This window comes from Aythya ferina (genome assembly GCF_964211825.1).
Source record: "Aythya ferina genome assembly, contig: HAP1_SCAFFOLD_37, whole genome shotgun sequence".
NCBI lineage: Eukaryota > Metazoa > Chordata > Aves > Anseriformes > Anatidae > Aythya > Aythya ferina.
Genome location: NW_028181461.1, coordinates 474,954 through 498,999, shown reverse-complemented (window position 1 = coordinate 498,999; position 24,046 = coordinate 474,954). Strand labels below are relative to the sequence as shown.

General features: G+C 47.1%; 1 long non-coding RNA gene and 1 pseudogene across 2 annotated transcripts; one reads left to right on the top strand and one right to left on the bottom strand.

Annotated features, from left to right (window-relative positions):
- Positions 1–304: 304 nt before the first annotated feature.
- Positions 305–1,192, bottom strand: LOC311428231. Its single transcript, XR_014687630.1, has 2 exons — positions 843–1,192; positions 305–743 (listed from the first exon to the last, which is right to left on the bottom strand). It is a non-coding gene; the product is annotated as an uncharacterized lncRNA (long non-coding RNA).
- A 14,528-nt stretch (positions 1,193–15,720) lies between these two features.
- On the top strand, positions 15,721–19,412 carry LOC311428286 (olfactory receptor 14J1-like; annotated as a pseudogene). Its single transcript has 2 exons — positions 15,721–16,630; positions 18,443–19,412. The product of its transcript is annotated as an olfactory receptor 14J1-like (transcript).
- The last annotated feature ends 4,634 nt before the right edge of the window (positions 19,413–24,046 follow it).

The window sequence follows — 24,046 nt, the reverse complement described above, 5'->3', positions numbered from 1 at the left end:
ATTTTAGGGGAAAAACACTAAGGAGTAGATACATGCATAAACATCACAGGTCACAGTGTGGCCACCTGGATTGCTATGTGACCTGAAGTGTGGGTATGTGTACTCTGCCTTGCTTTTCTCCTTACACACTGTGGTGGTTTTACTCGGGTGGGCAGCCGAGCTCCGCCACAACCGCTCTCTCACTTCCCCTCCTCAAAGAGGAATAAAGAGAAAATACAATCAAAAGGGCTCAAGGGTTGAGATAAGGACAGGGAGAACGTGCAGTAATTATTGTGACTGGCAAAACAGACTCAGCACAGGGAGACAGTCAGATTGATTGCCTATTCCTAAGCAGCTAGAAAAGCGAGAAACAAAGGAAAGAAACCAAAAGCACCTATCCCCCCCATCCACCCTCTTCCACCTCCTCCCCCCGAGTAGCGCAGGGGAGTGGGGGAATGGGGGTTATGGTCAGTCTATAGCGCTTCTCCACCGCTCCTTCTCAATCCCTCTTGTCCCCTGTGCTGTGGGGTCCCTCCCACAGGATGCAGGCCTTGCTGAACTGACCTGGCGTGGGCTTCCCACAGGCAGCAGCTCTTCCAGAACTGCTCCCACATGGCTTCATACCATGGGCTCCATCCCTCAGGAGCACACTGCTCCAGCACAGGTCCCCCACGGGCAGCAGCTCCTACCAGGTCACCTGCTCCTGCGTGGGCTCCTCCACGGGCTGCAGCGTGGAACCCTGCTCCACCGTGGTACTCCATGGGCTGCAGGGGGACAGCCTGCTTCACCATGGGCCTCACCACAGGCCGCAGGGGACTTCTGCTCCGTGCCTGGAGCACCTCTCCCCCTCCTTCCTCACTGACCTTGGCGCCTGCAAGGCTGTTCCTCACTCCTCTCACTCTCCCAGCTGCTCTGTTGTGTCTTTTTTTTCTTAAATCTGCTCTCACAGAGGCGCAAAACAACATCACTTACTGGCTCAGCTCTGGCCAGCAGTGGGGCCCTTGCCAAACATGGGGCAGCTTCTAGATCCTTCTCACAGAAGCCACGCCTGTGGCCCCCTAACACCAAAACCTTGCCACATAAACCCATGACACAGCAAGAGGCTCAGACTTTCTCTTCCTGGAACTACTCAAGAAATTAGAGTATCAGTAGCTTTCTCACACCAAGACAATTAGAACAAATGTTGAGGTTTGAAAGCCTATGGCTCTAAGGATTGAAGCCTATTTTTAACATTTTATATGTTGCTTGGCATTCATAGAGCGGTGTTCCATGCTAGGCCTCACAGCTGGTTTCCTCTGGATTTCCGATAATCCAACAAATTTCTCCTTCCGTTGATAGTAGTCTCACCCTAGTATAAAGCAGTCTTGTAGTAGCAAGTCCTGGTCCCTGCCAAATAATTATCAGTACAGGAAAGATCTGAGAAACGTTCTAAATGGATACTGTCAGTAGATGTTTGCAATGATTTTAAAAAATCTGAACAGAAACATTGAAGATCATACCACAGAATCACAGAATTTTCTAGGTTGGAAGAGACCTCAAGGTCATCGAGTCCAACCTCCAACCTAACGCTAACAGCCCTCCACTAAACCATATCCCTAAGCTGTACATCTAAGCGTCTTTTGAAGACTTCCAGGGATGGTGACTCCACCACTTCCCTGGGCAGCCTGTTCCAATGCCTCACAACCCTTTCTGTAAAGAAGTTCTTCCTAACATCTAACCTAAAACTCCCCTGGCTCAACTTAAGCCCATTCCCCCTCGTCCTGTCACCAGGCACGTGGGAGAACAGGCCAACCCCCACCTCTCTACAGCCTCCTTTAAGGTATCTGTAAAGAGCAATAAGGTCACCCCTGAGCCTCCTCTTCTCCAGGCTGAACAAGCCCAGCTCCCTCAGCCGCTCCTCGTAGGACTTGTTCTCCAGGCCCCTCACCAGCTTCGTCGCCCTTCTCTGCACCCGCTCAAGCACCTCGATGTCCTTCTCGTAGCGAGGGGCCCAAAACTGAACACAGTACTCGAGGTGCGGCCTCACCAGAGCTGAGTACAGGGGGACGATCACCTCCCTAGCCCTGCTGGTCACGCTGTTCCTAATACAAGCCAGGATGCCGTTGGCCTTCTTGGCCACCTGAGCACACTGCTGGCTCATATTCAGCCGACTGTCCACCATCACTCCCAGGTCCTTCTCTGCCTGGCAGCTTTCCAACCATTCCTCTCCCAGCCTGTAGCTCTGCTTGGGGTTATTGCGCCCCAGGTGCAGGACCCGGCACTTGGCCTTGTTAAACTTCATGCAGTTGACCTCAGCCCATCGGTCCAGCCTATCCAGATCCTCCTGCAGAGCTTTCCTACCCTCAAGCAGATCGACACACGCACCTAACTTGGTGTCATCTGCGAACTTACTGAGGGTGCACTCGATGCCCTCGTCCAGATCATCGATGAAGATATTAAAGAGGACCGGCCCCAGCACCGAGCCCTGGGGGACGCCACTAGTGACTGGCCTCCAACTGGACTTGGCTCCATTCACCACGACTCTTTGGGCCCGGCTATCCAGCCAGTTTCTAACCCAACGAAGCGTGCGCCAGTCCAAGCCAAGAGCAGCCAGTTTCTTGAGGAGAATGCTGTGGGAGACGGTGTCAAAAGCCTTGCTGAAGTCAAGGTAGACCACATCCACAGCCTTTCCCTCATCCACCCAGCGCGTCACTCTGTCATAGAAGGAGATCAGGTTCGTCAGGCATGACCTGCCTTTCATAAAGCCATGCTGACTGGGCCTGATCGCCTGCTTCCCCTTCAAGTGCTGCATGATGACTCTCAGGAGGATCTGCTCCATGAGCTTTCCTGGCACTGAGGTCAAACTGACAGGCCTGTAGTTTCCTGGGTCTGCCCTCCGGCCCTTCTTGTAGATGGGCGTCACGTTTGCTAGCCGCCAGTCGATTGGGACCTCCTGAACAGAAACATTGAAGATCATACCCATGCAGGGAATGTGATTAGATCCTGTTTCAAGCATCTTAGCACTGAGACAAAACATCAAGGGAAAAAAAAAAAAAAAAAAAAAAACAACTTTCAGATTCGTTTTTAGAGAGTCTGAATAACACATTATCTTCTCATTTTATTGCTTATTAGACAGTATTGCCATTCACACATTTTTCTCCAACAATGAGAAAGTCAAATGGCAAATAGTTCTGAAAAACACCAGTTTAATCAGGGATGGTTTGCCAGTCTTGAGCCTGAAAAATGCCATGTCTCCAAATCCAGTCTTTTTTTAAACTCTGTTCCTTATCCCCAAAGAATTATGAACTAGTGACAAAGGCAGTCCGAAAGGTCTGAACACCAGTGCATTTGAAAGCCTGAGACATGAGCACTACAGTCTGCCTGGGCAGACCTACTCTCCCATGTGGAGCCTATGGTTCAGTTAACAGGACTCCAACCATCTGCAAGAAAGTACACGAGAACATCAAGCCCTTAATTATTCTCCACTACCGCAGTATATTTATATTCTGAAATCAAACTTAGAACTTCATTTTCTGCTGACATTTAAGTGTGGAAATTAATCGCTTGGCATTGTAATTTTACATATGATGCTAGGGGAAATTATAATAACATCCAAAGTACCACATCTTTAGTCTGCATTTTGTTTTAGACATGTTAGATAATGTTAATGAAGCATTTTACATCCTACTAAAGCTTTACAGCACGCACTCTTCCTACTAAAAACTTCTTAGAGTGAGTACCTAAGTGCCACTTAAAATCAGATACACTTCTAAAATAGAAAACATAATATATAATTTTCCTGTATGATAGAGTTCATGCAACTCTTTTGTATTTTTGGTGTAGTGTTCATGGCAATAACTGCTGGTGGTAAAATATAGTAGGTAGAGATCAAGTGGCATGTGTGCATTGTAACATTATAGGTTCCAGAATTTTGATATATGACTCAAATAAATACAATAAACACAATATTTATTTAATATAATGCACCTCGATGCTATTTCCATTAATGAATGATAATGTGCTATAGAGCTTTCTAATAGTCTAAAATAAAAAAATTATTCAAGACACATAGGCTGAAGCATTCTGGAAGTCCTTAGACACAGAGGAGTACCATTTGTCAATAAATAAGTCTTTTCATAAACATCAACAACAGTATTTCAAAACAAGTGGGTATTGATCACTGAAAAATGGGACAGATACAAAATCGGAATCAACTTTTAAGCACATAATCAAATCTTGCTAATGCTAGTGTGGCAACGTAACTCACCCAGGTAAATATTCAGGCAACTATAAAAATAAAAACAGAGAAGGCAGGAAGAAAGCCATAGAGAAGTCATAAAGATTGCACAAGATTCCATGGCATTAAAAACATTTTATTTTATTTTTTTTTCAGTAATTTTAATTTCTATATTAAATTTTACAATGAGGGGGAGAAAAAATAAAAAAAAAATAAAGTGTTGAGTCAACTGACCCAAACAGTTCATTCCAGAAATATCTTCAGCAACTGTGATTTGATCAAATTTGAACTAACTAATGGAAGTGTTGAAAGCCCCATCCTTAACACTAGATAAACTTGCTGATGAATTCCAAGCGCTTGATCCAAACACTAATTTTGTTGGAGAACAGTTCCAACCTTAGAACACTTTTTCTACCTCCGTTCTTGTAAAAAGATGCATTGAAACTTTCCAAACACTTCAGCTATAGGTGTATATAGGTATACCAACCTATTCTGTTTCAGCCTAAATTATTGATATTTTAAGATACTGAGACAAGGTTCTTACGGTATGGTGATAACCATATATGTGATTGTGACCATATGTGTCTATTCTACTGGGAGAAATAAACTGTAAATTTTACCGCTACCTTTGCCACAGCTGTAATAATAAATGTTAGAAATCATCACCTAAGCATCACAAAGTTCTCTTGATAAAGTTCTCTTGCCATACTGATAGAATTTGCTGCTCATGTTTAAAATGAACATATTATGAAATGGTTCCAATTAGATCAAGCAGTTTCATGTCTTTTTTAGGCACCGCTTACAGCAAATACTGTCATTTCTTATGATAAAGCAGCCAGTGCTGCTTAACCAGCTCATTTTTAACCAAATCCAAAGATGTTATTTAAGTTTTATTTTATCCCCAGTCAAGCAGAACATTCTCCAGCCCTGACTCTCAAGGTAGCTTTCAATTTGCATATTTGACGCAGGGCTTGAAGTGCAATTTAGACAGAGGCAAAGAGCTGGCACAAGGCTATGTAACACATAAGGCCTATATTGAAGTGATAAACTGTGATAGCCTCCTCCTGTTTTAGTTCATAGAAGTATTTCCACCTTTATCAAGGATGTGACCCCGTATAGTGTATCCAAATCCTGAAAGTTGAATCTGCCCATACATAGGTATATCTAGTTATAGAATTAAGCCTTCAAAAGTAGAGCTCAGAAGGGAGCTCTAAAACACTTCAATAATAAACAGACTAATTAGAATAAACAGGCTTCTCAGCCATATTACAGTTTATTGATGTGGGAATGAACATCTCTTGAGCCATAAGGGGATAATCATGGAGGCGACTACCTTAGAAGCACCACCACAATACCAGTCAAACTGTTGATTCATCTGGTCTCATATCGTGCCTCCAGTGGAAGTCAGTGCCAACTGCAGCAGAGGAAGGCAAAAACAACCAGACAGCTTAATGAAGATCCTATTGAGGTTTCATCTCAAAAAAAAAAAAAAAAAAAAAAAATTGTAACTGGGCTCTAATGAAGACAGAGTGAAGGTGTTTTCAAGTTTAATTTCTCTGTCAAAACTGTTTTCTAGTGCAGAACATTTGTATGAGTCTTTGACCAGTCAGTCTCCAGAAGCCATTTCATTGTATCTACCCTTTGTATGCTTGCATTACTGTTCTTCATTCCGTGTCTTCATCTGTGGTGACACTGCCCTCAAATTCAAGCAAAAATGCAATGAAGGACTTCTATGCAAAGTTCAGGAATCAGAGCTTCAGGCTGATGGAAGTGATTCAACTGGCTGCCTCTCATTAAATGCTCAGAGAAAGAGCTGTTCTGCTTCTTTAAATAAGCTGTTCTTGCAAGAGTAGAACAAAATAATAATAATAATAATAATAATAATAATAATAATAATAATAATAATAATAAATGCTCCAGTCATTAGCATTTTCTTTCCAAAAAGGAAAGCAGATCAACTTATGTCAATGCACAGTCAATCATCATAATAATAGTACCAGCTTGAGTAGATCAGAACTGAAGGATAAAAATATATTTTGTTTTGTTAAATGATTTGGTAAGGGATAGGTTTGTTTTGTTTGTTTGTTTCATAAATATACATGAGAACAGGAGGAAGAGGAAAAGGAAAAAAAATATATATCCTCATTAAGAAATATTGGTCTAGTGTTTAGAAAAGAGGAGGAGAAGGGAGGATGGTATTTCAGTTCCCAGTTCAGATGAGGCTCTGGTGTGGACAAGAAATGTTAAAATAGATGAAGCCTCATGAGCCTGATTGAAGCTGGCATGTAAACAGCTACAACGCTCATAAGCTGCACATAGCTAGTCCAGTCAATAGGTCACTTTCTAGGCCTGCGTACATTACTTGAAGTACTTCCTGTAATACACAATAAATGTTTGTTCATTGTCTTTTGTATTATAAAACAAGGAGTTCCGTTTGAGGAGCAGGAGTTGCAAAAGCTGTTGCAAGTAAGATGTATAATACTTCGCTAGACACTATGAAAATTCTTTTGCTTAATGTAACAAAAAGAGAACCCCCTCCCCTTCTCTCCTTCTGCATCTCAGTTGCCTCTTTTGTTCAAAGACACTGCTGCAAAGTTCATGTAACCATCTCCTGATAAGTTGTTAAACTAGTGTATCAACATCTTGCCTTCCTGTCTCACGCTGGGCCAACATGACCAAATAAAGAAAGAAGTTGAGCCACAACGCGGAGGAAGACTACGGCCTTCATCTTCACGACCACCAGAGGGACAGAGACGACCCCCTAGCAACAGTGCGCGCAGTCGCAGAACATACCAGGATGTGCTGCGTAATCCCGGAATTACCAAGATATAAAAAGGGACCCTGGCGGGGGTGAGGTGCGCGCCGTTGGCGGAGCCGAGACTCCCCGGCCGCCCAGCGCTGTTTTTCTTGCTGTTGCTTACTCAATAAATTCCTTTCTATTATTAATGCAATGCTCTCTAAAAATTAATTAAGGGGGCAACTTATAACACTTCCTACTTCATCTAAATGTTTCCTAGGCTCTCATACCCAAAGTAGGCTGTGAAAATGTTCCTTTCTTTCATCTATCTAAGCTGGCTAAGTAAAAGCAAAGAGACACCTCTATTCCGACCATGTCCCATCGCAAGGCCTACAACTAAATCCATCTGTGAGAGAATTAAAGATCCTGCCCACTTCCATGTGACCGTCCTACCAGGAGACAGGAGCCCAAGGCTGTACTCAAGCATCAAGCACATGTAAAGCATTCCTCACAAGCACTTCAATTTGAACAAGGGAAGAAAGCATGCTTCAGTCCTCCAGCTCAAGCTGAGCCACCATGCCAGTAATGTCAGGGACATGGAGGCTCCACAGAGAGCTGCAAAGGGAAGCTCTGTTCCAGCTTAATAATATAGCGGGATTGTCCTGGAAAATAGACAGGCTGAGTGGCTCCCTGGGAGTGAGTGGGTGTTTATAATTAAACATAAGTAAATTTAGGGAGGTTGAAACCCACCCTAGAGGCTGTACATGCTCCTTCAAGTCTTGAAGAGCTTTCCAGGTAGAGAAACAGACAGCATGTCCCCTGTGAGAAAGACAATTTCAGAGAATTTTTCCTAACCCCCTTTAGAATCTGAAAACACTTATCACTGTGCCCTACCAATTCCATGTAAGCCCAATACAACCTCCCACCTGCAAGGTAAAAGCAGAGCCCAGACAAGCACCAGCAGACCCATGAGCAAGACACTGCTGCTACTTTGGGGCTGCTAGCAGATGAAAACCCTGGGAAAATTGCTCAGATTTTTTTTTTTGGCACTTCCCTCCATGGAAAAGAAAAAACAAGGAGGGTTTTGGCAGGGGGTGAGCTATTCCACACTTGTGCTTAGGTGGGAGATTAGAAACAAGCCCAGGTGTTTGCACCAAACCAAACACACACACACATCCCAGAGCAACAGGGACCACACTATCATGGCCCAGCTCTGCACACCCATGCATTTCCTGACAGGACACATTGGGTGACACACACGCTGGTGATTCCAGGACGAAGGGGACTCCTCAAAGATATTCCAGCTTGGCTCAGGGCATGTGCTAACCCTGCTCTGAGCTGGAAAGCTCCCCAAAGTGCTCAGTGCAGTATTTCCAGCCTGTGGAGTTCAAGTAATAGTCAAACAAGCTTTGAGAATGTGCCCCAACACCCACCTGCACAGCCATGGGCCTCCTGCTGCCTCCTGAGACCCTGAGGCACAGCTGACCTCAGCAGAGCATCCCCACCCATCTCCTCTTTGAGTCCTGTGACCTGCCCACATCCATGTCACCTCACCTGCCTCCTCCAAGACCAAGGGATTGCTGCAGGACCTTTCATGCCCTGCTCAGCTTCATGAGGCCAAACTGCTTCAGTTAGGTGACTAGACCACAGGAATGCAGGATTTGGGGCTTAGGTGTTCAGGTTAGGGTTTAGGGATTAGATCTTGCCTTCCAGGGTTAGTGGTTGGGCAGAGTATTAGAGGGAGGCCTGTGTTTACTGCGTTGGCTTCTAGTCTGTGTCTAGTGTGGAGACGATGTTATCTGTTGGGATTTTCTTCAGGGCTCTGTTGAGGAATCATGTTAAGGCTGGAATTCAGTGCTAGGGATGAAAGGCTGAGGAATAGGGTGAGAATTGAGCTAAGAGTGTATGGTAAGGCCTTATGGATTTGGGACTTGGCTAACCCACGCCAGGTGAGATTTGGGGTTAGGAGTAAGAGTAGTGGATTCCTTGCAGAGAGAGGGATAGCATTTAGATGTAGGGGTAGGGCTTACAGTTACTGCTTAGAAATATTGCCAGGGCTTGACATGGATGTTTTCCTAGTGAAGTGTTGCAGCAGCACAGCCTTGCCTGAACCCCTCTCACCTCTTCCAGATCTTTCCTTTCTGTTAGCCAAGTCCCTCTTCTCTCCCCCAAATTTCCCACCTTTATTCACCCAGATTTCCCCTGGCCTTCCCAAAGGAGTCACCCTGTTGGGGGCAGCTTCCTGAAAGCCTTTGTGATCTCAGAGGCTCTGCCTCCCTGCTGTTGTCCAGCCAGCTGCTGGGACAGAAGTGACCTCACAGCCAGCATCCACAAGGGTCACAAGGAGCTGTTGTGCTCAGGAAGCCTCTTTCTAGCCCCCCCAGGAGTACCAGATGCATGCCCTTCACAGTCCCTCGGGTACTCTGCCTGCCAACCAGCTCATGCTTCAGAAGGTCTTCTACATTTCCAGGCTCACGTTTCCTCATGCAGCCTTTAGCAACTCCATTGCATCCTAAAGGAAATGCCCACCCATGTGTGGAAAAGTGATTCAAGAACTTTATATATACTTTGGGAAAACATATATTTTAGGCAAATTCTGCAGAGAAGGAGTTGATGTGACAGTTATGATGGCTAGGATTGCTTTATTCAGATGGTATTAAATATCTTCATCGATGATCTGGACGAGGGCATTGAGTGCACCCTCAGTAAGTTTGCAGATGACACCAAGTTAGGTGCGTGTGTCGATCTGCTTGAGGGTAGGAAAGCTCTGCAGGAGGATCTGGATAGGCTGCACCGATGGGCTGAGGTCAACTGTGTTATAAATGGCTCAGGATTCAACTTAGGATTAAATAAAAAAATAGGATTTATTGAAAGAATATAAAGGAATAGAGGTAAGCAAACAGCGCTGGGTGCACCGGGAGTTTCCGCTCCACCAGGACACACACCAGTTACATCAAGCAGCTGATTTTTATGCTCCTAGACTAATACATATTCATTACTATTTCTAAAAAAATAGATTATTAAAATTAGCTTCCGGGGTGCAGTCCCTCCTACTGGAGCATGCACAGTCTCCTCTGGGGTCTCTTCTGGGGGTCTCTAGGGGTCTTTCATGCTGAAGGCTCGTAGTCTTCCTCTCCCCCTTTGTACTTACTGGGCACCATACCAAGTTTATAGAACATCCTCTTCAAGTCTTGTCTCCCAGCCGTCCTTCAGCTTCTTTCTCCTTCCTCTTTATCTCTCGGCCCCCCCTAACCAGATACCAAAGATCCACATAGTATCCCATAACAGTCACTAGTTGTTATCAGTTGTTCTGAAACTCCCAGACACACAAGTAATTAAAACATTCTTCCCCAGCCATTCACAGACACATCTATAGCAGTGTTAGAAATAGAAGTCCGGAATAACAAAAGCAAACAGGTTCATAAATTTAAGAAGTGATAAATTGACTAGAATGAGGGGGAGACTGGGACACACTGCATCTGTGGTTCAAGAATTAAATTGCCAGTGCAGGGCCCAGAAGCAGACAGGATTCAAACAGAATTGTTCTTTATGGACACGAATTGTTAAAACATTCCTCACAATCCCTTATCTTCTTTTTAATACCAACAATTCGTGTCACTTCTGTTGTTAATAACTGGATTTCATCAGTCCGTTCTTGGAGGGTCCTATTCTTAAACATCATAATTGACATATCCCCTTCCTTTTTTAACGAAGTTATTACCAATGTACAATTTATCACCCGGTGTATTAATAACGTAAGGCAAGGTATCATACAAGGTATATACAATAACATAATTACACCACATGACAATAAAAATAACACTCTTTTAACCCATGGTCCACCAGGCAGCCATGAAAATAAATCCCATTCCATATCCTTCCAGGTTTGTGTTTGCTCGCTCACCTCCCCCATCCTTCTCTGGGATGGGAGAGAGAAATGGGAAAGTGAAGCCTGTGAGTTGAGATAAAAACAAGAAAATAATAACAATAATAATAACAATAATGATGATAATAGTACTACTAGTAATAATGTGTATGAAACAAGTGATGCACAATGCAATTGCTCACCACCTGCTGTCCGATGCCCAACCTAACCCCGAGCAGTCCGGCCCTCCTCCCAGCCTGCCTGCTGGCAGGACAGTGAGAAGCTGACTTTGGCTTGGTCCTTGGCTTGGTGTAAGCACTGCTCTGTAACAATTAAAAACAATTAAAACATCAGCATATTATTAACATTCTTCTCATCCTAAACCAGAACATAGCATTCTATCAGCTACTAGGAAGAAACACCCTTTTTATCAATCTTTAAACAGCAATTACTAAAGCTAATTTTTCCACAGACTTCTCCTTCTTGTGCTAGTAAATAATCCAAAGCTAGGCAATTTTGATACAAAGCAGTTCTCATCTTTATAACTCATTTAGATCAGTTCTCATCATTTATAACTATTTCTATTACAGCTAATAACCTAATTATTCTATTAAGTATATATACTGGGGTCCTATAGTCCCAGGATCTGTCTTCTGCCCACGTAGCTGGATTATAATAGGCAAACGCCTTCAGTCAAGGAGTTAAGCCTGCTTATAGGGTCAATTCAGGCTTGTGTTACCGTTCGGCCTGTCAGGGTGATCCAGCTCCTGGAAAACGAATCACAATTTTATTTACGTTTAAAAAAGAGTTTTTTTTATGTTATTTTCTTGGGACAACCTGATCTTAGTGTGGGAGAAGTCCGGTCGAGGCCCTCTCACTCGGCAGTCAATACCCATAGGGGTTGCCTCCCTCGGTAGACCATACACACCGCAGTGGAGGGTCCTGCCCCGGTCTTGCCTTCTCTCTTTTCTCCCTTTAGGCTTGTCCCCTTTATTTGGCATCCTTAATTCATGCAGAGCCTTGTTGCCAGAATATTAGTTCTTCCTTAGCTTGAGTTTCAGTTTCCCAGGAGCGGACTCAACCCTCCAAGTTTCAGTAGTTACTGGTCCTTTTATTCTGGATGCGTGGGTCCCTTTCTGCGGTTCTCACAGCTGTTTCAGTAGTCAGTAAAACAAGGTACAGTCCCTCACATCAGGGGTTCAGTGATTCTTCCCTCCCATGGCTGCTTGTTGAAACACTTTCTTTTTTATCTTCTGACAAGTTAAGCGACGGTTATGTAATTTGCTTTGCTGTAGCAGGATTCATCTGATAGCCACGGCTACATTCACATTTGTAGCCACCTTTCAGGTTGATACAGATTTGACTACAGATACCAGGGTTTTGGCATTCATCACTATCTCCACAGTTTCCCAGCTGGACAGTCACATTCATTTATGTTGCATTCCTTCAGGGGCTCATCACCCCAGTCCTTGCAGTCTCTCTGCTGGTTACACACTTTATTGATATCTATGCATTCTCCACTTCTGCACTTGAATTTGCCAGGTCCAGAGCACTGAATAACATTGTTACAGTTTGCTTCATCAGTGCTATCCAGACAGTCTCTCACACCACTGCACTGCCTACTCCTATGGACACCGTTCCCATCTTCACATCTGAACTGGTCTGGTCCACAGGTCCAAGAAGGGCAGTTAATTTCATCACTTCCATCCTTGCAATAAGGATCTCTGTCACATCACCACTTCTTGTAGATACATTCACCTGAGCCGCACTGCACCTCACTCACAGAACACTTCACCGGAGGTGCAGGCTGGGGGCCACACTGCTCCAAAGATTCATCCGAGTGGTTGGAGCAGTCACCTTGACCATTGCAGACAAAGCTTTTGGAAATACATTGTCCACTGCTGCATGTGAACTCTGCTGCACTACAAGTCACATTGCCACAATTCTCTTCATCTTCTCCACTGTCACAGTCTTTTTCACCATCACATTTCCATGACACTGTTCTCATATGACACAGCCCAGCACTCTCATCAGACCCATTTTCACAGTCTGGATCCCCATCACACTGCCATCTGTTTGGCACACACTGACCACTGTTGCACACAAAGTCAGATTCAGCACACGTCTTCTTCACACAAGCACTCTCATCACTGCCGTCTGAGCAGTCTTCACATTTTGCTCTAGCACCGTTGGCAGCAGTGCACAGGCAGGCGAAGGCGAGCAGCAGGCAGAGTGCCCCGCACTGTCACCTGTGTCACTTATACTACTCCTATTACCCGTGCCGTTAGTGTCAGTGGCATCCTCCTGGTACCGTTTCTGTCTTTGTCGCCCCTTACTCTCCCCCTTTTCTTTTTGCCACTGACCATTCACCACAAATGGATGAGACACATGATTACTAGTTAGGAAAGAGAGTGTAACGTCTGCTATACGGCTGCAGGCAGTGCCAGCTGCAACCTTAAATGCGGTTTGTGAAAATCATTAGTAATGTGGTTTGTCATTAGTAATAGTTATAACACCGATCTGAGGACGAATAGTCTTTTTTCATTGCAAGATAAACCTCTTATGAAAAGAATGCTAGAGTGAAGCAGCACAGCTCAGCACAGCTGCCACTGCCTCCATGGTTATGTCAGACAGGCTGCAGGGTCCTGATGTCCGCCCCTCTGCTCTGTGCCGACTCGCCACACGGTGAGGGTCGGCTGCCGGAGTCCACTGACGCCTCTGGTCTCCCGTACCAACTCGATCTCTCAGCGCCGCTCCGGGCTCCCAGCCTGTTGGGGTCTCAGCCTGTTCGGATCCTGGATGGGACCTTGAGCACTTCTGGTCTAGTGGGAGGTGACTCTGCCAATTTCACGGGAACTGGAACTAGAGCTTAAGGTCTTTCCTAACCACAAACATTCTATGACTCTATGAGCTTGCTGGGTTGTGTAGTCTGTGTAGACGGAGGGATTTCATTTGCAGTGAAAAAGATTAGTTCTCTGGAATATCAACAGGTGCTTGAAAGAAATGCAATAAAATTTGTGGGTGTCCTAACTAATAAAAGGACAAGAAAAGATGATTCCCATAACAAACACGTATTTTGATTTAAGAGAAAAGGTAGCACTGGAAATAGGTGTCTCTCGCTAGCTGACAGCAGGAAGAACAGTGATTGCCTTGGTTTGATTCCAAGTTGATTCCCCTGGAGGCCCAGGGGCTTGTCAAGAGCTCCCAGTGCTGTCCACAGTAGAGGCAGTGAATGGTCACTGTGTAACATAGCCAGGGCAGTTTCCAAATGTGAGGCATGGGAGAGAGCAGAGACCCCTTCTAGCCTCTGGACAGCAAACAAAGAAGGAGGTGCCTTGGTTGGCTCAGTTGTAACCTTTCCATCAGCAGGGAGAAGGAAGATCCATCCCTGTCCTTGCAGGAGTGTCCTGCCTAAAAACAGGGCATGGAAAGGTGATCCTTGGACATCATCCATTTTCTGAATAAGGAAGGATGGAGCTGGAAATTAGATTCCTTCAGCAGCTGAAGGAAGGAACATCAGTAATTACTTCAGTGTGTTTCAAAGGTGGTTCCCCTGGAGGCCCAGGGACATCTCAAAAGACATAAGAGAGGGGAGAGACAGAGAGGTGTTGGGCTGGAGCTGTGCTGCTGAGCTGGGCTGGGCTCCTGGGCCCAAGGGGAGCTCCTGGCAAGCGTGCAGCACTGCAGAGAGACAGCTCTGCCCAGGAGCAGCTCCTCTGCACAGCGCAGCAGGGCTGGGGGCACTGCCTGCAGGGGACAAGGGCACCTGAGAGAAGGGAGGGAGATGTTAAAGGCAGTGTGGAGGGGGGGATGCTGAGAGCTCACTGCAGGAGAAATCTTCAGAGCCCTGAACAGGGTAAGTCTCTCTCTGCAGGGCAATGCAGCTGTTGTTCCTGGTGCCATCTTCAGATTTGATGGCAGATCCAACAGCCTATGGGATCTTTCAGGAGAACTCTCAGAGTTTCTTTGGATAACAGAAGAATGTCAAGCTCCAGAGCAGGGATTACCTACCAAAGCTGTCAGAGGGACAGGGCATGAGGGTTCCTTCTCTTGGGGCTGGCTTCAGGCTGTGCAAGCAGGGTGCAGGCAGGGGTGCCCAGGGCTGTGGTGCAGATCAGGGTCCCTGCTGTGCCTCAGCGGCTGTGTGCTGGGGCAGGGCCTCTGCTGCCTGAGAGGCTCAGCACTCAGCCTGCCCGGGGAGCTACCCAGGATACTGCGGGGAGAAGCTGTGGCTGGAAGGACCAAGAAGCCAGGGCAGAGCAGGGTCCTGCTGCCGGCAGGGGGCTGCTACATGGGCCAGGCTCCTCATATCTCCCCAGCACCCCCAGGGCATTTCTGGGGGAGATTCTTGAAAGGGAAGAACAACACCTGCCATAACTGACAAGATGGCACTCTCTGAGGTCTCATTTTTTAATTTCCTGCTTTGGATGACAGTCAGGGAGATGATAATTGTGTTGTAAGCATTGTAGAAGGGAACTAAACTCATAGAGTATTACAGTTAAAAGAGATGTGTAGGTCTTTGAGGAACCTCAAAACTTCACTCCGCACCCTTTAGCCTACAGACAGCATCAGCACAACCTTCATTGTTTCTTGTGGGATTGGTGAATGTCCTTCTCAGCACTTGTAAATAGGGAGATACCTCTGGCCAGTGGATGCCAGAGATGCACCCCTGGTGTTCTTTACCAGCAGCACTGATTACTGCTGAGATTACAGAGGATCTTCATGGTCTCTGTGGCATCTTTAGGCAGACAGATGTAGAGCTCCAGGCAGGAGCAAGTCTTCTTGAGATGAAGATGCAGTGAGGATACAGCCTTGGTGAGGATGTTTTCTATGAAATAAGGTTTAGTTTTTGCTCAGAAAAGTCTCTCTAACATGTCACTGCCTATTACTCCATGCACAGGCAACCATGCCCTGAGACAGCAAATGTCCAACAGCACCTTCCCCACTGAGTTCCTCCTCCTGCCATTCGCAGACAAACGTGAGCTGCAGCTCCTGCACTTCGCGCTCTTCCTGGGCATCTACCTGGCTGCCCTCCTGGGCAATGGCCTCATCCTCACTGCTGTAGCCTGTGACCACCGCCTCCACACCCCCATGTACTTCTTCCTCCTCAACCTCGCCCTCCTCGACCTGGGCTGCATCTCCACCACTGTTCCCAAAGCCATGGACAATTCCCTCTGGGACACCAGGGCCATTTCCTCCTACGGATGTGCTGCTCAGATTTTATTCCTTGTCTTTTTCATTTCAGCAGAGTTTTCTCTTCTCACCGTCATGGCTTATGACCGCTATGTTGCCATCTGCAAACCCCTGCACTACGGGACAATAATGGACAGCAGGACTTGTGTCAACATGGCAGAAGTGGCCTGGGGCATTACTTTTGTCTATGCTGTGCTGCACACTGTCAATACCTTTTCCCTTCCCCTCTGCCAAGGCAATGCCCTGGACCAGTTCTTCTGTGAAATTCCCCAGATCCTCAAGCTGTCTTGCTCTGATGCCTACCTCAGAGAAGTTGGGCTTCTTGTGGTTAGTGCCTGCTTAGCATTTGGATGTTTTTTTTATGTTGTGCTCTCCTATGTGCAGATCTTCAGGGCAGTGCTGAGGATCCCCTCACAGCAGGGACGGCACAAAGCCTTTTCCACATGCCTCCCTCACCTGGCCGTCGTCTCCCTGTTCATCAGCACTGGATTATTTGCCTATCTGAAGCCCCCCTCTGTATCCTCCTCCTCCCTGAATCTTTTGCTGGCAGTTTTGTATTCAGTGGTGCCTCCAGCAGTGAACCCCCTCATCTACAGCATGAGGAACAAGGAGCTCAAGGATGCAGTGTGCAAATTGGTAACTGGATATTTTCAGAACAAATAAACTGCCATTCTTCCTCTGCATATCACTTATAATGTAGCTCATTACAGGCCTAGAAGTTGGAAATTTGTGTGTGGTTGTGTTGCATTATCTTATCTTTGATTTATATGTGATGGTGTTGCACACAAAGGTATCATTATTCATCCCCTTCCATTTCAGTATCTACCTGTCTGTGTGACTCTGAGACATGGAATAAATGAGAAGCCAAGCTCTGTGTATTTAAATAAAAGAAAGAACCCTGCTGTGATTTGCTTGCCTGAGATTCTTCCTCAGAGACCTGTGGTGGAGCTGCAGGGGCACTTGGATGTGTGCAAAGGTGGAGGGAAAGAGTCCTGGCACAGCAGCACTGCCAGGGAGTCCCAGGATTAATTTTATTTTTTTTTTGTTTTGTTTTGTTTTATTTTATTTTATTTTATTTTATTTTATTTTATTTTATTTTATTTTATTTTATTTTATTTTATTTTATTTTATTTTATTTTATTTTTGTTTTATTTTATTTTTATTTTATTTTTATTTTTATTTATTTTATTATTTTATTATTATTATTTTTTTTCCCAAGCTTCCCTCTTTCACCTCCCACATTCTTCTTCAGAGCCCTTCTGTTACTGTGAGGACTGATTCTTCTTGTTGCTCAGGAGAGGCAGGAGAGCATGGAACATACAGAACATGAGTCTGTCCAGCGTGGAGGCAACCAGGTGCTAAAGCATTCAAGGTGCTAAATCAGCGCAAGGAGAGCTCTGCAACTCCAGGAAACACAGCAGGCATAGGGAAAACAATCCGCTGGATTTGTTGTTATTCCTCTGGTTGAATTTCATATACTGAATACAGTGAAAAACAGCTCCCAACATTGGAAATGAGTTGGACTTGATGCTTCTTGTGGGTCCTGTCCAGCTCAGACTATTCCATGAGTCTCTGACTCTGAAGAAGGGCAGCGACCTGTGCGCAGCCTCCATGGCCAAGGAACCACTTGTGTGGGAGGCACTCAGTGGCAGTGCCCCACACCAGCTGGCTCTGCCTTCCCAGCCTGACCAGCACGGCCCTGCAGAGTGCCCCCATGGCCCTGTGCACCACAGCCCTTGCTCTGCAAAGCAGCACCACCAGCTTTGGGGCTGTGGGCAGCATGGGAAGGGGCTGCAGGAATGGCTGCTCAGGCCAGCCCAGACGTGCTGGGCTGGGGCAAGGCTGTGTGGGACATGGGGTGTCCCGGGAGCAGAGCAGGGCGCTGAGTGTGTGCAGTGGTACTGCCTGAGGAGCCCCAGGGCCAGCAGTATGGTGCTGTGCTGTGCTGGGGAATGGGGCTGGACTGGGGGGCTGCAGGATGTCTGAGAAAGTGGAGTGGCGGGGTTTACATCCTGCAGATGGCAGCAGCAGGGACACTGCTACTGACCTCCTCTTCTCCATTTCCTGTTTGTGTGCCATCCCAGCATGGGCTGTTCTGCTGGTCTGGGCTGGGGAGAGGAAAGGAGGTGTGGAGAGCTGGGGAGGGTTTGGGCTGGGGTGGCCTCCTGAGAGGACAGCAAATGTCCAACAGCAGCTTCCCCAACGTGTTCCTCCTCTTGCCATTCGCAGACACACGCGAGCTGCAGATCCTGAAGGAAGGACTCCTCTAGAGCCTGAAGCAGCCCCTGCTCGCAGTGCCTCCCTCAGCCAACAGCAGCTGCAGCTTGAGCAGGAGAGCTGCAGAACAGTTCTCGTGCTAAGAGAAAGGCTCTGTTTGGGGGTGCTATATGACTTGCATTAGGTTTTCCTCAGAGAAGTCTGTTCTAACTTTGTTTTGCTTTCTCCTCTTCAGCAGACAGCCTTGTCCAAAGTCAGAGAATGCCCAACAGCAGCTTCCCCAATGAGTTCCTCCTGCTGCCATTCACAGACACGCACGAGCTGCAGCTCCTGCACTTCGCGCTCTTCCTGGGCATCTACCTGGCTGCCCTCCTGGGCAATGGCCTCATCCTCACTGCTGCAGCCTGTGACCACCATCTCCACACCCCCATGTACTTCTTCCTCCTCAACCTCGCCCACCTTGACCTGGGCACTAGTACCACCACTGTTCCCAAAGCCAAGGCCAACTCCCTATGGGATACCACAGCCATTTCCTACACAGGTTGTGCTGCTCAGGTTTTTTTATTTTTCTTTTTTTTTCAGCAGAGTTTTATCTTCTCACCATCATGGCCTACGACCGCTACATTGCCATCTGCAAACCCCTGCACTATGGGAGCCTCCTGGGCAGCAGAGCTTGTGCCCAGATGGCAGCAGCTGCCTGGGGCAGTGGCTTTCTCTATGCTGTCCTGCACACGGCCACTACATTTTCCCTGCCCCTCTGCCAAGTCAATGCCCTGGACCAGTTCTTCTGTGAAATCCCCCAGATCCTCAAGCTCTCCTGCTCTCATGCCTATCTCAGGGAAGGTCAGCTTCTCATCTTTAGTGCCTGTTTAACCATTGTATGTTTTGTCTTCATTGTGGTGTCCTATGTGCAGATCTTCAGGGCCGTGCTGAGGATGCCCTCTGAGCAGGGCCGGCACAAAGCCTTTTCCACATGCCTCCCTCACCTGGCTGTGGTCTCCCTGTTTCTCAGCACTGTCATGTTTGCCCACCTGAAGCCCTCCTCGATCTCTTCCGCATACCTGGACTTGTTGGTGTCATTTCTGTACTCGGTAGTGCCTCCAGTAGTGAACCCCCTCATCTACAGCATGAGGAACCAGGAGCTCAAGGATGCCTTGAGGAAACTGGTGCATTGTTGTGTTTCAGAAACAAGAAATTTCCCTTAATCTTCTGCATAAGAGTGATAATGTAAAGCATTTCAGGCACAAGATGAATTCTGGTGTCTTTTTGGACATTTTTAATAGTCTGCAGAGCAGCACCGTCTCAGGGCTGTATGGAATGGGAGTTGCATGGTGAAGGGGTGCAGCTCTGTCTGTCCAGGCCAGCACAGATGCACTCAGCTGCAAATTGTCCCCTGGGAGATTGTATGTCTCAGGAGAAGAGCAACTCCCTGTTTGTGTGCAGTGGAGATATGGGGAGAGAAACCCTTCGCTACTGGTGCCAGCAGCCACATTGTATACACACAGGAGAGATGAACACAAAGGAGCACAAAGGCCATCAGTTATTCCCACATATTTCATGAAGGCCAGTGGGGCAAGATAGTGTCACGAGGCCAAGTAACATCTCCTGGGAAGCCACCTGAGTGCAGTCCTGGGATGTGATTCCTTGAACCGAGGTCCATGTGCCCATTCCTCATGCCTTGGGGCATCTCAGAGGAGGGCAGAGCAGGAGAAAGCACCGCAGGGCTGAGGTGCCTTCCAGCCTCTGGCAGTGGCTACAGGACCAAGAGGGACATTGCAAGCACTGCAGTGCACTGCATGTGGTGTGCAAGTCAGGGACTCTATGGCATTTGGAAAAGAGGGTGGGCCACTCAGGAAGACTATAAGGATGTTGTGAGGCTGTGCAGGGACAAAATTAGAAAGGTCAAAGCTCACCTGGAGCTTAATCTGGCTACTGCTGTTAAGAATAACAGAAAATGTTTTTATAAATATATAAACATGAAAAGAAGGACTAAGGAGAATCTCCATCCATTGCTGGATGTGGGGGGAAACTTAGTGACAAGAGATGAGGAAAAGATGAGGTGCTTAATGCCTTCTTTGCCTCAATATTTAGTGGCAAGACCAGTTGTTCTCTGGATACCCAGTACCCTGAGCTGGTGATAGGGGATAGGCAGCAGAATGTGCCCCTCATAATCCACAAGGAAATGGTTGGCGAACTGCTACAGCACTTACATGTACGCAAATTGATGGGGCCGAATGGGATCCACCCAAGGGTACTGAGAGAACTGGCAGAGGAGCTGGCCAAGCCACTTTCCATCATTTATCAGCAGTCCTGGCTATGAGGGGAGGTCCCAGTCAACTGGCGACTAGCAAATGAGATGCCCACCTACAAAATGGCTGGAAGGAGGATCTTGGAACGACAAGCCTGTCAGTCTGAACTTGGTACTGGGGAAGCTCAAGGAAGCTCGTGCCATCACACGGCACTTGCAGGGCATCCAGGCAATCATGCCCAGCCAGCATGGGTTTATGAAAGGCAGATCCTGCTTAACACACCTGTTCTCATTCTATGACAAAGTGACACACTTAGTGGATGAGGGAAAGGCTGTGGCTGTGGCCTATCTTGACTTCAGTAAGACTTTCAACACTGTTTCCCACAGCATTCTCCTCGAGAAACTGACTGCTCATGGCTTGGTCTCATGTACGCTTTGTTGGGTTAGAAACTGGCTGGATAGCTGGGCCCAAAGAGTTGTGGTGAATTGAGTTAAATCCAGTTGGAGGCCAGTCACTAGAGGAGTCCCCCAGGGACTGGGGCCAATTCTCTTTAATATCTTTATCGATGATCTGAATGAGGGGATTGAGTGAACCCTCAGTAAATTTGCAGACCACACCAAGTTAGGTGCATATGTCTATCTGGTCGAGGGTAGGAGGGCTCTGCAGGAGGATCTGGATAGGCTGGACCGATGGGCTGAGGTCAGCTGAATGAAGTTCAACAAGACCAAGTGCCGGGTCCTGCACCTGGGGCGCAACAACCCCAAGCAACGCTACAGGCTGGGAGATGAATGGTTGGAAAGATGCCAGGCAGAGAAGGACCTGGGAGTATTGGTGGATATGAGCCAGCAGTGTGCTCAAGTGGCCAGGAAGGTCAACAGCATCCTGGCTTGTATCAGAAGCAGTGTGGCCAGCAGGGCTAGCGAAGTGATCGTCCCCCTGTACTCGGCTCTGGTGAGGCCGCACCTCAAGTACTGTGTTCAGTTTTGGGCCCCTCACTAGAAGAAGGACATTGATGTGCTCAAGCAAGTCCAGAGAAGGGTGGTGAAGGGGTCTGGAGAACAAGTCTTATGAGGAGTGGCCGAGGGAGCTTCGGTTGTTTAGCCTGGGGAAAAGGAGGCTCAGGGGTGACCTTATCGCTCTCTACAGATACCTTAAAGGAGACTGTAGCGAGGTGGGGGTTGGTCTATTCTCCCACGTGGCTGGTGACAGGACGAGGGGGAATGGGCTAAAGTTGCGCCAGGGGAGTTTTAGGTTAGATGTTAGGAAGAACTTCTTTACTGAAAGGATTGTTAGAAATTGGAATGGGCTGCCAAGGAAATGGTTGAGTCACTATCCCTTGAGGTCTTTGAAAGATCATAGAATCATAGAATCATAGAATATCCTGAGTTGGAAGGGACCCTTAAGGATCATCAAGTCCAACTCTTGACACCGCACAGGTCTACCCAAAAGTTCAGACCATGTGCCTAAGTGCACAGTCCAATCTCTTCTTAAATTCAGACAGGCTCGGTGCAGGGACCACTTCCCTGGGGAGCCTGTTCCAGTGTGCAACCACCCTCTCTGTGAAGAACCCCCTCCTGACGTCCAGCCTAAATTTCCCCTGCCTCAGCTTAACCCCGTTCCCGCGGGTCCTGTCACTAGTGTTAATGGAGAAAAGGTCTACTGCCTCTCGACACCCCCTTACGAGGAAGTTGTAGACTGTGATGAGGTCTCCCCTCAGCCTCCTCTTCTCCAGGCTGAACAGGCCCAGTGACCTCAGCCGTTCCTCGTACGTCTTCCCCTCCAGGCCTTTCACCATCTTCGTAGCCCTCCTCTGGACACTTTCCAACAGTTTCATGTCCTTTTTATACTGTGGTGCCCAGAACTGCACACAGTACTCGAGGTGAGGCCGCACCAGCGCAGAGTAGAGCGGGATAATCACCTTCCTTGACCTACTAGCGATGCCGTGCTTGATGCACCCCAGGACACGATTGGCCCTCCTGGCTGCCAGGGCACACTGCTGGCTCATATTCAACTTGCTGTCTACCACGACCCCCAGATCCCTCTCTTCTAGGCTGCTCTCCAGCGTCTCATCACCCAGTCTGTACATGCAGCCAGGGTTTCCCCGTCCCAGGTGCAGGACCTGGCACTTGCTTTTATTGAACTTCATGCGGTTGGTGATCGCCCAGCTCTCCAACCTGTCCAGATCCCTCTGTAAGGCCTTTACGCCCTCATTTGAGTCCACAACTCCTCCAAGTTTGGTGTCATCAGCAAACTTGCTCAAAATACCCTCTATTCCTACATCCAGATCGTTTATAAAAATATTGAAAAGTACCAGCCCTAAAATGGAGCCTTGAGGGACCCCACTGGTGACCGCCCGCCAGCCTGACACAGCCCCATTTACCATAACCCTTTGGGCCCTGCCCGTTAGCCAATTGCTCACCCATCGTATGATGTTTTTATTTAGCTGTATGGTGGACATTTTGTCCAGTAGGATCCTATGGGAAACCGTGTCAAAAGCCTTGCTGAAGTCCAAAAAAATCACATCAGCTGGTTTCCCTTGGTCCACCATACGGGTGATCTTATCATAAAAGGAAATCAGGTTAGTTAGGCAGGACCTACCCTTCACAAACCCATGCTGGCTGGGACCAATGACTTCTTTGTCCCCCAGGTGCGCCTCAATAAGTCCGAGAACCAACTTCTCCATGATTAGATGCTTAGATGTAGAGCTTAGTGATATGGTTTAGTGGAGGACTTGTCAGTGCTAGGTCAGAGGTTGGACTAGGTGATCTTGGAGGTCTCTCCCAGCCTAGATGATTCTGTGATTCTGTGACTCATGTCTCTCAACAGCCCCATGTGTATGAGGAACCGGTTCAGACATAAGCACCTCACACAGCCCTGGCATTGCTCTTTGTGCCTCCAGAAACAACCCCCAGTGTCCCTGTGAGATTTTTTCTCACCCCTTTACAGGTTCATTGCAGATGCCACTCTCTGCTATTTCACACTACCCTGCCTTTCTGGACTGGGCTGTCAAGCATTTGGATCAGCAAGATTTCTGGGGACTTGAAAATGAATTTAATTTAATTTAATTTAATTCTTTAATTCAATAACTCTTTCCCTTGGAGTGCTCTTCAAAGACAGAATAAGGGGAGGAAAAAAAAAAAAAAAAAAAAAAAAGAAAAAAAAAAAGCATTAGCAATGTTGGGAAATGTATTTTGGTAAGTGTGTGCATAAAACTATTCATCAAGAAAGCACGATTTTTTTATTGCATTTGTCCATGGTGCTGTCAATAGAAAACTGGGAAAATGAATAATGAACATTCATAGAAAAAAAGCTGGTGGTGCTGGCAAGCTCTTTCAGCTGTTACATCGAGTCCTTTTCTGTACAGGTTTCAACTGTTTCCTCAATCTACTTTCATGGCTGGTTTCAGTTTTCCAGTCAGAGGTGGCCACTACCTCCAGGATGTCCTGGGGTAGCCAAGGCACCCAGGTGGGACAAGTGACACAGGACCTAGGGGAGTCCTTCTGGAGCAAAAACTGGGGGGCAGGAACTGGGGCTGGGCCTCTCAGGGGCTGTGCAGGGGCAGCTTGGGTCCCCCATGGGGAGCAGCTCCT